General features: G+C 33.1%; 1 protein-coding gene across 1 annotated transcript in view; it reads left to right on the top strand.

The window, feature by feature from the left end:
- LOC114336885 (glutamate receptor 1) overlaps positions 1 to 14,886 on the top strand; it is a 726,710-nt gene that overhangs the window by 674,748 nt on the left and 37,076 nt on the right. The gene's annotated exons all lie outside the window — the stretch shown is intronic.

Genomic DNA, 14,886 nt, shown 5'->3' with positions numbered 1-14,886 from the left:
GCCAATCATAGTTTAAAATTTTCTTTTATTTTATTTAGCAGCAATTATTTTAGTTATTAGACCACTGTTTAACGTTAACAACCACTGTCATTGAAATTTACATTTCATGAAATTATGTTAAGGTATGTTTTCACGCTCATGCAACATGCGCAAGTTGACTTGTGCATACAAACTTGTGCAAATTGAATTGAATGACTTGGATCCGTTTTCACGTTCAAGTCTCGTGCAAAAACTTGTCTACACTACAAGCAGTTCAGTACAAAACCAAAATTTACATTAAATATAAAAATTATTATTGTTTATTCCCTAAATTTATATTGAAATTGAGTTATTTATATGAAATTTGCTCAATTATTAGTAAAAATTTAGGCATATATTAATAGGATCGTTTCATTACATCACAAACAAAAAACACAAAATATCGTAAAAACAAAGTTCATCAATGATAATAATATAAATAAATACCTAGACCTAACAACTGGAAATCTCCTGGACCAGACGGAGTTCAAAACTTCTGGCTTAAGAAGTTTTGGAGTGTTCATGATTGCCTATCAACAATAATTAATAATGTTATTTCTAATCCGCAGGAAACACCATTATTTCTAACTCAGGGAACCACTTATTTAATACCGAAGGATCAAAATAACACCCACGATCCAGTCAAATACCGCCCAATTACATGCCTTCCAACTTTGTATAAATTGGTCACATCCTCTGTAGCCCGGCGTATCTACCAACACTGTGCACTGAACAATATCATAGAGCCTCAACAGAAAGGATGCGCTAAGGATTCCATGGGTTGCAAAGAACAACTTATCATCGACTCAGTCATTTCTAATCAAGCATATTCCAAAAAGAGGAACCTATTTACTGCCTTCATTGATTACAAGAAGGCCTTTGATTGAGTACCGCATGAATGGCTTATCGATATATTGAGAACATATAAAGTCGATGATAATATAGTGACCTTTTTTTTACAGCATATAATGACAGAGTGGAAGACTAGAATTCACCTTCAAATACCTGGTGAAAATAACATCAAAACTGAAAATATCGCAATCAGCCGGGGCTTTTACCAAGGAGATTCGTTAAGTCCACTGTGGTTCTGTCTAGCTATGAACCCACTATCTCAGCTATTGAACTCCACTGACGCAGGTTTTAGCATAAAAAATAACAACAATGTGGTGGCTATGCAACTAATTGTCAATGATGAATCAATAACAAAAGTTAACCATTTTAAATACCTAGGATGTTGGATAAACGAGACACTAAATCCGGATGAAGAAATTAAAACTCGTATAGAAATTGCAAGAGGAGCATTTATGAAACTTAGATCTATTCTGAGAAACTCTCAGCTGAACTTACAACTAAGAATCAAGTTCCTAAAATGTTATGTGTATCCTGTATTACTATATGGATGTGAAACCTGGATCATGAAGGTTAACATGATGAACAAATTAGAAGCCTTTGAGATGTGGTCGTATCGTAGAATGCTCAGAATATCTTGGGTTCAACGCATTTCAAACAGAGAAGTCTTAAACAGAGTAGGTCAAGGCGAAGGTGACTTAATGAAGATGATAAAAAAGAGAAAACTTGAATATCTGGGGCATATAATGAGAGGTAGCAGATACAGGATGCTGCAGTTAATACTCAATGGAAAGATCGACGGAAAAAGAGGAATTGGTCGAAAGAAATATTCATGGCTCCGAAACCTTCGTCAATGGACTGGCTTATCAGCAGATCAATTGTTACATGCCGCACAAGATCGAGAACGATATCGGCAAATTGTTATAGAAGCTACCCACGCCTAAAAATTTGGGCACGGTACTTAAAGAAGAAGAAGGTGGCAAATCTTAATGATCTGTTGTATATGGATGATTTGAAATTAATGGCTTCCACTCGAAACCAACTAGATGAGATGCTAAGAACTGTAGAATCCTTTTCAGATGACATTAGTATGCACTTCGGACTAGACAAGTGCCGTGTTTTAAATATAGTCAGAGGAAGAGTACAGCCCGGTGGATTCGATATGCAAAATGGCCAGAATATCGAGGCCATGGGTGAAAACGATATGTATAAATATCTTCGAGTAAAGCAAGCGCGGAGAATTGACCATAGGCAAATGAAAACTGAGATAACTGCGGAGTTTATACGAAGAGTAAAACAGCTGCTTCGTTCACAACTTAACAGTAGAAATTTGTTTAAGGCACTAAACACCTACGCATGTTCCGCGCTTAGCTATTCGTTTGGCATTGTTAAGTGGACAAAAACGGACATAGAGAATCTTTAACGAAAAGTAAGAACACACCTCACAAAGGCACAAAAACACCATCCTAAAAGTGCAGTAGAAAGAACAACATTACCACGGAATCTAGGAGGAAGAGGACTTATTGATATATGTGAGCAATTAGATAAACAAATTGCTAATTTAAGAAATTATACTCAGTTGCAAGCTGAGACATCTACTCTACATCGCGCTATTGGCGCAGTAGATGACACAACACCGATCAAACTGAGGGAACAAGAAATGCGCATAAACCACCTCACTAAAGACGAAAAAATGCGCACCTGGATGGGTAAACCTATTCACGGGCGACATCTCAATGAGGTCATCCAAGATTATGTCGACAATACAGCGTCGAACTATATTGGTTGACATCAGGAAAGAGGGGTGGGCAAAGTGCGGCCCTTTATACATTTTTTTGCGGCCCGCGGAAAAAAAGTGAATTATTTTCATTTCAAGATTTTTTTAAATTAGTGCTAATATTAATAAATAAATATAGATAATGCAACTATTAATTAACAACTTCGCAGCGGGTGATTTTTCCGCAAATTTTCAACATAACGCGGGCAATTATTTGGGTTTCCGCAGAGTTTTGTCGGCTCCCTGAATGAAATCCACGAAATTTCAACAAATGGAAACGATATTTTTGTAGTAGTCTGAAACTGTTTGGAAAATTTTAAATTAACGCTGTAACCTAGTAAGTGTAACCACTGACGGAGCACCAAATTTAAGAGGAACAAATATTGTAATGTTGAGAAAACTTGTGAATAAAGATTACGTCCATGGACAATTTTCAGAACATTAGTTATTATTTTTCACTGCTTAATCTATGAGCAGATATTGTGCAAAACTGTTTTGCAAGTAGTCAACGCCAACGTCATTTCAATTATAATTAATATTATTAGTTATTCGTTCAATAGGATTAAATCATCGTGCATATTTTGATACTATTTAATTCTTTCAAAGAAAACAAAGACAATGAAGGAAATTTAAGATTTTTTTAAATTTATAACTTTGTTTATTTTTATTTAAATGACGCGTGTTGTATACTACGTATGATGCGTGGTTGCATCTATTTAAGCACAGAATTTCCCTTCAAATATTTAAGTAGTAACTAATAGCAATGTGAAAATAGAATTCACTATTTTATTTGGGAATAGGCCACAATTTAAGTTTGAAATTAAATTTATTTGATGTTTCCATTTACACTTCGGAAATTGTGGCTTATTCCCAAATAAAAGAGTAAATTGTATAAAATGTCACAATAGTCCAGGAACTGAAGCTTTTCACCTCGCAATTTTTACAGAATGGGTCGATTTGCTTGAAAATTTAATGATAAGTAGTGGATGGTCCAAGGATCAAAATCTATATGATGGCAAAAGGCGCTTTTACCATGGGGGTGGTTGCCACCCCATCTAGAGGGTGAAAAATGTTTATTACATTTTGACCGCAAAAGTTGATAAAGACGTTCATTTTAAGCAAAGAATGTTCCATACATTTTTTTGATAGAATTAATAGTTTTCGATTTATTCGCTATCGAAAGTGTTAGTTTTATATCGAAAAAATCAATGTTTTTCGATATTATACTCATTTACGATTCACTCAATTTTTGTCGTAGAAAAAAGTTTTTTAAACCAAATTCTCAAGAATTAAATAACCTACAATTTCATATTTAAACATTTTTTCGTATCTCTGATGCTAATCTTTCTATTCTGAAGAAAATGGCGTTTTTTACAAAACTACAAAAATTCGTTATTCGTTGTTAACTCCAGTTTTTTAAAAACTAATCATTATAAGCCAGACAAACTTCTGAAATCTATTAAAAATGCATAAATAAAGAAGAATAGATAACGCCAAGGACTAAAAACATCGCTAACTTACATTATTATGCTTCCAATTGGAATTCTCCTTTTTTTTTTCAAAAAAATATATTGATTTTTCAACCGTAGCTTTTTTATTTTTTACTCTAGAAAGTTTATTAAAAAAGAATTTTGTAGGTTTTTATAAGCTCTATAAGAATATTAATAATAAATCCTTTTAAAATACTCAGTCGCAAAAAGAGGTGACTTTGAATGGGTTGGTAAAGGTGGTTTTTGCATGTTATTATAAGCTTTAACTGTCAATAGCTCACTCAATTTTTACCATGAAAAAAATTTTTTTACACCGTCTTCTTGAAAGTTAAATAATCTACAATTTTTTATTTAAATATTTTTTTGTATCTCTGATGATAATCTTTCTATTATGAAGAAAAGGGCATTTTTTGCCAAACTAATTATTATAAGCCGGTCAAACCTCTTGAACCTATTAATAATACATAAATAAAGAAGACCAAATAAGGTCAATGACTAATTTTAATTTGGGTGGTGAGTAGGGTGAAGTTTCCGATCACTTTTTCGCTGAAAAAAATAGGGACTGACATTCTTTTTATTATAAGTCACTTAATTTTTGAGCTAGAGACCACTTTTTTATTTCAGGAGATAGATATTTCTAAATACTTCAAATTAGTTTAAACAAGTTATCCTCGAAAAATGCATAGTTTTCTCGTTTTTTGACTTTGAAAATACAATATTTAGCATTTGACGAGGAAGAGCTAATATATAATAAAGTATAGCTCGATTACTATTGGTCTTAAAGAAAATTAAAAAAACCGTTTTGTTTATTTTTTTAAAGGTACATTTTTGTTAAGTAAAGTTCTTTTGATAAAACGAAAACTTTATGAGTTATTAGCAGAAAACTGACTAAAAACATTGATTTTTTCGCTATAAAACTAAGACTTTCGATAGCGAATAAATCGAAAACTATTAATTTTATCAAAAAAATGTATAGAACGTTTTTGGCTTAGAATTAATGTTTATAACAACTTTGGCGGACAAAATAAAATAAAAACTTTCCACCTCCGACATGGGGTGGCAACCACCCCCACGGTTAAAGCGCCTTTCGGCCTTATATAGATTTTGATCCTTGGACTATCCACTACTTATTCTCAAATTTTCAAGCAAATCGATCCATTCTGTAAAAATTGCGAGGTTTTTTCCTATTTTAAGCTTCATTACTTGGACTACAAGGAAATAGCTTCAAAACAATATTAGGGAAAAGAGAAATAGGTTCAAAACTAAACTAAAAATAAATAAATATATAGATACACATATATTTGAGGAAAATGCCATGCTTAATTAAGTGCGAATGCTGTTTAGAGGGGAGGGGTACGGTTTGAAAAATTTTTTTGTTTGACATTTTTGATTTTTTTTTATTAGTTAAATGAAAGTACATAAATAAATAAATAAACTTCAAGCATACTCTCTCAAAATTTTCAGCTTGACCGGAATAAAATTACCGGAAATAAAGCATGTTTAATATCCCTACCTTCGACTCGCTTTGCAGTAGCTTGAGCGTAGTGAGAAACGTTCAACAGCTGTTCCTGTCTCTTTTGTAAATTACTCTACGATTGAAAAACATTCCGGCGTGCACCACTTTACGATTTGACAGACAAAAAATAAATTGTAACTCAAAAACTACCTACTTCACAGATCCACCTGAAATTTTTCATAGATTTTCTTTGAACATTTCGTGAGATAACTCTTTCGAGATATGTTTTGGTTAACAATAATAAATATGTTGATTTTCACCCGTTTTAGAAAAATTTCCTTATTTTGACTGGCATTTTGAGTGATATCAAAAACTCAAAAATCGTTAAAACTAAAAAACTCAACAGCGTTACCTCGAGAAACTCATAAGTTAATAAAATATTTTTGAATTTTTTGTTTCATATGATCCATTGATGAGTTCTACTGCAAAATCCATTTTTTCTTGGAGCTGCCTGTAAAAATTTGCCATCGTTGGCTTATTTTTCAATAGTTGGTCTTGATTTTTTGGATAATCTTTGAATTGTACTGAATATGTTTATTTAATTTAACCATGACCCCCCACCCACCAGTAAAAAGAATTAGTAAAAAGTTAAAAATTCGAACATGTTAAGGTAACAAATATTGCGGCCATCGGTAATAGACCAAAAATATTTTGTGGCCCTTACTAAAAAAAGTTGGCCCACCCCGGGGTTATACCAACCAGAAATTACCTGAAATATATCATCAAAGACCCTCAGGTTCAAAACGACAGATGCCGATATGGGTGTCAAGCCCAAGAAACCATCTAACATATTACAGGGGGCTGCCAGGCATTTGCTGCAACTGAATACAAGGAACGGCATGACGCAGTGGGAAAAATCCTTCATACCTATCAAGCTGGGACTCCTCCAAACGGACCATCTCCCGTATTATCAATACGTCCCTGAGAGTATGCTTGAGGATGGCAACTACAAGCTATACTGGGACCGCACTGTGCTCACAGACCAAACAGTGGCTCCTAATAGATCAGATCTCGTACTAGTTAATAAATTAACAAGACAAACAACAATAATCTACGTAGTATATTTACTGAAAAGATCGCCAAGTACAGAGATCTGGAAATTCAAATACGAAGGCAATGGAGAATGCAAAGTACCCAGACGATACCGATTATTATGTCTAATACTGGAGTCATTCCGAAGACCCTTCTCGAAAGCATTAAAAAGCTGGGTCTGAATGAACATGTTTATAAGACCATGCAGAAAGCTGTACTACTCGCGACGGCCAGAAGTGTACGAAAATTTTTGGGAAATACACCTGCATTCCAAGTCACCTAGGGCTCGATAACACGGAAAGAGTCCCACCAGAGCTCAATCCTTTTGATACCGTAGGTATCTGGGATGAGTCAATTTTCCCCTTAGAGGGAGTGTGAGCCGTATGGCTAAATCTGGAATACCTAGACGATACCTATTATTATGTCTACTACTGGAGTCATTCCGAAAAACCTCCTCGAAAACATAATAAAGTTGAGTCTAAATGAACATCTTTATAAGACCATGCAAAAAGCTGTACTACTCTCGACAGCCAGATGCGTACGAAAATTTTTTGGAAGATACTCTTGCATATCAAGTCACCTAGGGCTCGATAATACGGAAAGAATCCCACCAGAGCTCAATCCTTTTGATACCGTAGGTATCTTTGATGAGTCAATTTTTCCCTTAGAGGGAGTGTGAGTCATATGGCTAAATCTGGATAATAATAATACTTTATTTCCTTTTTGGCATAAAACAGAATTTGTATAGGATTAGTGAAAACAGAAAAGAAAATTAATAAAGATAAATATAAAATTACGCTAAATCAGATTACAGAAGTAGAAGACAAATACAAATGCAAAATTTTAAATTATAAGCATATACTTAAAATATATCAGTTACTGAAATAGTCGTCCACAGAATAACACGTATTTTGTAATCAAAAATCTTTTAAAATCAATTTAAATATTATAACATTCCTACCACAACAATTCCATCCACTACGAATGCGTGAAATTGGTGTGTCGTTTACACGTTCATCCATGTGTGCCAACCTCATGCAAATTATCTAACTATCCAGATTTACTCAAGTCAAACTTTGTCGCTTGCGCAAGTCAACAATTTTCGTTTTCACACACCAATTTGCTTGCACCAATTTGGATGCACAAGTCAATTTGCGCAAGTTGCATGAGCGTGAAAACGCACCTTTACGTCAATCTTTAAGATCACCTTCAACATTGGTTGAAAACAGTAATTAACCCTTCAGTAGACACGCCTCAATTACTTAATCATATGTACAATTAGAAAAGAAATAAAACGCGACATACAAAAATAGAATGAGAACTTAATAGAGCAAGTCATTGAAAACATCAGTGGCTTAAAATGTCTAAGATCAACACGTGATGTTCAAAAAATTATTAAAATTACAGACAACAGTAATAAGGAAGAGGCAAAATATAAACAGTAATAAGTATGGGGACAAATATAAAATAACAAAGATAGTCGAAGACTTCTACAAAACCTTGTACAGCTCGCAAAGCCAGTCTAATGAATCAACAAAAGTGAAAGTCAAAATTAACATAGAAAACGTGGGATCAGAGGTACTACCAAATATGAAGTGATTCGAAATACTTTAAAAGAGCTAAAAAATAATAAAATTCCAGGACAACTTTTCTTATCTAAAAGTGGTTTCAGTTAAATTGGACGAAACTTAGCAAAGAGGTAGGTTTGGTCCTTCTGATTAAAAGTTTTTAGTGCTCCAAGACTAAGATATCAATTATTGTTTCTGAACTATAGAGGCTCATATTGTTTTTAGTTCATTTGAATAATACATATTGGTATAATGTACACTATACAGGGTGTTAGTGAATAAGTTCAACCAACTTCAGAGAGTGAGTATGGCTGGAAAATTAATGAGAGTTTTTCTATACAAATACCAATATTCCGTATATTGCATACTTACGCCTACGTCCGGAAATGCTTCGTTTTCCGAGATACCGACTATTGCAAATTTTATTGCCACATGATTTATTTATTGCTGTGAAAGCGGTTGAGATAATATAAATAAAATTTAGTGGGTTTTAAGAGCTAGTGGTTGAAAATTTTTTGACAAACACTTCAAAATTTATATTCATCATTGGCACGCATAGGGGTAAGGGTATAAAAAAAAATTTAAGAAAAAAAACGGGTACGCCACTGAGATACTTTAAATTAAAAATCATTTCTGAATTGTTGGTTTAATTTGTAATTAGAAATCGGTCTCACCTTTTTTATATCTATGAGGCGCAGTTTTTCAGAAATAAAAAATAAAATATTTTTTTTACAACCGTGTTAAAAATGCAATTTTTAGCACTCCATACGAGCGTTAAAAAGGCTACTTTAAGGCACTAGTGCTTTAAAAAAAATTTATGGCACTGCAATTCGTATTGACCGTATAGACAATTTTGATGTAATGTCAAAAAAATATAAAAATGAAATGTCAGTCAAGTTCAAGTAAAAGTTTTTGTAGATATTGTCCTGTAATTACGTTTGTAGAAAAAATACTGTATGATATGTGTGTTAAAGAGTACGTTTTTAAGGCGCTCATGTGAATTGCAGAACTCGCTATCGCTCATTCTGCAAACTTTCATATGCGTGCCTTAAACGTGTACTTTTAGCACTTATATATATGCTTATATCATAAATAACTATTAAGAGGAAACAGTAGCGATCAACAGGTAGCGAAAACGCGTTCCAAGGTTTCGGCTATAATTTTGAATATTTTTTCGAGATATTTGGCACACGTATTCGTAATATAATAAAGAATGGCGGTACAGAGCCCAATTTGAAAAATATATTAATATGTGGAAATTACTCTGTAATTAAATACAATATTAAAAAAACGAGCCTGTACCGCCATTAAGAAGAACAAAAAAATACACTTTCTTCAAATGAACTTTTTTATCCGATTGTCATTTTGGAACTACTAAAATTTTTTATTTCATTAGTAGTTCCAAAATGACACAAAATCTAGGCATCGGATAAAAAAGTTTATTTGAAGAAAGTGTATTTTTTTGTTCTTCTTAATGGCGGTACAGGCTCGTTTTTTTAATATTGTATTTAATTACAGAGTCATTTCCACATATTAATATATTTTTCAAATTGGGCTCTGTACCGCCATTCTTTATTATATTACGAATACGTGTCGCAAATATCTCGAAAAAATATTCAAAATTATAGCCGCAATCTTGGAACGCGTTTTGGCTACCTGTTGATCGCTACTGTATCACCTTAAGGTGTTTTTTTCATTTGTTTAATACTGTGTCAAGAACTATATCCTATTTAAAACTAACTAGACTAAATTTACAATCAAGATGCAGTAGAAATAAACAAACCAAGACACGTTAGATGCTACTAGGAGCACTCCCGAATCATAATTTACAATGTATATACATTGTAAATCCCAAATCCTGATTTCCAAAATTTATATATTGTAAATTATGATTCAGGAGTGCTCCTAGTAGCATTTAACGTGTCTTGGTTTGTTTATTTTTACTCCATCTTGAATGTAAATTTAGCATAGGATTGTTAATCTCTAACAGTTTTAGTTTTAGTCATGCTGATTAAAAGTTTTTAGTGTCCCAAGACTTGGAAATGAATCATTGTTCCTGAGTTATATAATAGAGGTTCAAGCGCTTTTAGTCCTATTTTCAAAATCATTAATTTGGAAACGTATTAAAAATATATTCAATACCGTAAAATGGGGTTACTTTGACCGCTGGGGTGAATTTGACCGAAAACATAGAAAAATATCTATTGTGATATAGTTCAGCCACCCTGTATAACTTTTAAAATTATTTGTAACGATTCAAATTTATAAATATCTAAGAATTCATTTTTAAATTAAAAAAAAGGATTAATGTTCCAATGGTTGTTAAATCCACCGATATAACGAATTAAGAAATGGTATAAAAAACGGTCAAATTAACCCCACATAAAAGAAAAATAAGTTTAACAGGCAAAAAGCATGTATGCGGTCAACTTCCTCCCAGATGGGGCGAACTTGACCGAAGGCATTTTTTATTTTTTTTTCTAAGTCATGATTATTTTCTTGTAATTATAATCTAAGCTACTGAAAGTAGACGCCTAAACCCATAACATATTTGCATATAAAAAAATCTAGCAAAATTTAAAATATGATTTTTATAGGATTAAACTACAAAATCGGTCAAAGCAATTTTACGGCATGCAGTATCTGAATCTCAATATACACTTGAGTCCAGGGTTCTTTACCCGTGCGTCATTAACACCTGGCGAGATAAAACACATACTTTTTATCTAGCATCATTGTCTTCCACGCATGAAACTAAAGAGAAACCAGCTACCGCCTGTTATTACATGTTATTTTTATAAACGCTCTATACTCAGTAGATCGAAAAGAGATAGGTACAAAAAAGACTCATGGGACGTTTTCAGATTTTAAGTACAATTTGTTTGACGGTTCTGGTTTTTTTACTTGTCACTGTCAATTTATTGGATTTTTTGGTGTTTTTTGTCCTGTTTATGCATTTACATGTTATTTATATTATACAAACTGTTGTTTTCGTAACTAATTTTATATTGGAGTTTGAAATTTTATGGTAAATGTATTATATTTTTCTATTAATTTACATACAAAGTTAACCTCACTCACAGTTATGGAATGGTTTGGTTTCCGTAAAAGTTTCCGTAAAATTAAAATAGATAAAAAGCAGGTATTTTATACATACTTTAAATGTAGCTGTACTTATGCACCAAAATTTTAAAGCAAAACTAACATTTTACATTCTACTTATTTGATAACGTCAAATTTTTTAATCTAATCCGTGATCGAAGCAGTGTCCATTTTCTGTGACTTGCTGTTGCGTGAAATAGACTTTTGACTTATTTCGTATGCTTTAAGTGATGACGCAGATGTAAAGATTCATGACATTTATTAATATTTACCTATCAAAACATAAATGGGAAATCCATGGTAGGATTGGATAGAATTGGGATATCCCAAATTCATGATTTTGAAAATGAACTAAAAACCGATAATTTTATCACCTTTTTAGCTACCTCGCTGCAAAGTTGCAGTAAATTTAAATGAAACTACTTTAACATACGTAAATAAGAAATAAACCAGAAATATTTGAAGGTATAAGACAAGCAATGAGGTTAAAAGCAAATAAGTGAATACATATTTTGGGAGGCTAATGACGTAATTTGTCAACAAACTTTATTAGAATGTCTAAGTACCCATGATACGTTCACCGAATAAGAAATGTTGCACATAATAGACGAGGGAATTTAGCACAAAATAAATCGATTTTTAAATCGCAATACAGCACCTAGAGACTTGCAGTTCCTTGCATTATGTTTAGGATAACTCCAGAAAAGAAGTCTACTATTCAAAAATGGGTGGAAATGCATAATTGCAGTTTAAAGTGCATAAAATGCATCCAAAAGTGCATGCACATATCAAAACCAGTATACAAAGGACCAAATTTTGTTACTCAGGGGGTTTTGGGGTCACTGGACACGAATACGCCATCAGAATTGATCCCCAGATCAACTGGTACACAAGATCAATACAAGGGACGTCATCTTCTGGAGTTTCGAAGGTTTTTGGCATTTAATTGATGCAAATTAATTACTGGGAAGTTTTTGAGGTCGTTAAACACACATGTGCCAGAACCGACCCCCGGTGCACCTGGTGCCAAGGGTCACTGCAAGGGGCGTCATCTTCTGAAGTTTCGAGGGTCTTCGGTATTACATTGATTCAAACGGATTACTCATAGGTTTCTGGAGTTGCTGAACACGAATACCCATCAGAACAGAAACCGGAATAACGGGGTCCAGGGCACGTCATCTTCTAGAGTTTCGGGAGTTTTCGGTCAAACATTAATGCAAATGGATTATTTATAGGTTGTTTTGGTTGCTGAACATACATACGCCATCGCGTCCGACAAAATGAGTACGTGGTGCCTAAGGCAGGTCACCTTCTGGAGTTTCGAAAGTTTTAGGCATTAAATTAATTCAGACGAATTACTCATGCATTTTTGAGGTTGCTGAATACAAATACGTCATCAGAACAGAAACCGGGGCAACTAGTGCCTAAGGCACGCAATATTCTTTAGTGTCGAGAGTTTTCGGCATTAAATTGACGCAAACGGATTATTCATGGATTTTTGGGGTCGTTAAACACGAATATACCATCAGAATTGACAAAACCAAAAACCCTCGAAATTCTAAAAGATGACGTCCCTTGCAGTGATCTTGGGCACCAAGTGATCCGCGGATCAGTGCCGATGGCTTATCCGTGTTCAGTGACCCTAAAAACCCCCCGAATAACAAAATTTTGTCCTAAGTATACTGATTTTGGCATGTTTATGCATTTTGGATGCATTTTATGCACTTTAAAGTGCAATTATGAATTTCCACTCATTCTTGAATACTAGACTTTTTCTTGACGTCATCCTGAACGTAATGCAAAAGACTGCAAGTCGCTAGGTGCTGCATTTAAAAATCGATTAAAAAAATTGATAAAAATCGATTTTTTAGTTCTAAATGCCCCGGCCTACAATTCAAGATTTTTATAATAAAAGCAAGGTAGCAAGTGGCAAAAGTGCAAAAATATTGATAAGTAGGTCATTAAAAGACAAATATATAGCAAATAATTGAGGATATTTGCGCTCTAGTTAAGAGAACATTACAGAAAACTGTAATAATACTTTATTACATATTTAAATTATATCTGTACCTGGGAGGAAAAAGGCACTTTGTCACAAAACTAGAACTTTTCAGTATGCCTGTTTAAAGTTTTTTTTTTAAATTTATTTCCCTATAGAGAGTAGGTTTTTAGAAATATCTGAACAAAACTGTGTACCGGGTGTCCCAATAAGAATGGCCCTCGGCCATATCTCAAGAAGCGTTTAGAATACAGCTTTTAGAAAAAAATATTTATAACAAAATGTGCCTCGGGTAAAGCCTGGAAATTATTTTCATAATTGTGGGTCTACCGCTAGAGGGTGTAATTAAATATCGAAAATGAAAAAATCAAAGTGTTACAAAATTTTCCTAATGAAGGAGCACTGGAAATCCGATCATCGTATTCTTCATAAAATTCTGCGCATATTTGATTTCACCAGTTTAAGTCTACCTTTGCAAATAAGAGGTAGGGGTGAGTGGGAACCTTGTTATGAAAAAATGGCTGTAAATCCGGTTCTGCTAAATCTAATTTTGCAAACTTGGTCTTGTTGAAAACAGATCTTTTTCTTCAATGTAAGAGTTATAATTTCGAACCAGCCTAATAAGTAATATGCCAGCTAGGAGGCGTTATTTTATTTTTTTCAGAAATCTAGTTTTCTTTGGAAAATATTAAACGCAAGTATGCATTTTTAATCCTGTATTATGTCGATACGTTTTTTCTATCTCGAGATATCTTAAGAAACGTGTAAATTTTAAACATAACTTTTACTAATGTTGTTCTGAAGCTATTTCCTTGTGGCATTTTTTATAATTAACTATTTTCTATGGGAAATAAGCCACAATTTTACTAAAAAAATGAATTTATTTTTTTAGTAAAAGTGTGGCTTATTTCCCATAGAAAATAGTTAATAACTTTTACTCTCACCTGTAAAATAAGTTAAGGAAAAGTAGTGTGCTATGAAAAAATAAAGAAACATTTTTCAAATTTTAACGTATATAAATAATATAATTAACTAAAACAACAATAAGACAAACAACACTATAAAATTTAACAAGAAAATAAACACAACTACTTAGTGACGACCTAAATGTTCAAATTGTTACCTATCATTTAGTATTTAGCAAGTATTTACTAAGCTACTTGAGAAAACATGATCCATAGAATACGAAACGCCATTCAAAGCATTTTAAGAGCAGAAATTGAGACTGCTGTTCAATCTACTCTTGAAAGAGCAAATGCTTGCATAGAAAATGATGGGCAACAATTTGAACAATTAGGTCGTCACTAAATAGTTGTTTTTATTTCTTTGTTATATTTTATAGTGTTGCTTGTCTTATTGTTGCTTTAATTAATAGGGCTTTTCAACGCTTCTCATTTGTTTGGAGCCTCTGTCATAATGTCGTACAATTCGTGTATAATATTAATATACGACATATGACACCGGCTCGAAACAAATGAGAAGCGTTGAAAAGCCCTATTATATACGTTGACACCTGGAAAATGTTTCTTTATTTT

The sequence above is a fragment of the Diabrotica virgifera genome, chromosome 7 (assembly GCF_917563875.1).
Source record: "Diabrotica virgifera virgifera chromosome 7, PGI_DIABVI_V3a".
Classification (NCBI taxonomy): domain Eukaryota; kingdom Metazoa; phylum Arthropoda; class Insecta; order Coleoptera; family Chrysomelidae; genus Diabrotica; species Diabrotica virgifera.
Note: the sequence above shows the minus strand (reverse complement) of the source record. Positions and strands in the feature narration are given on the sequence as shown.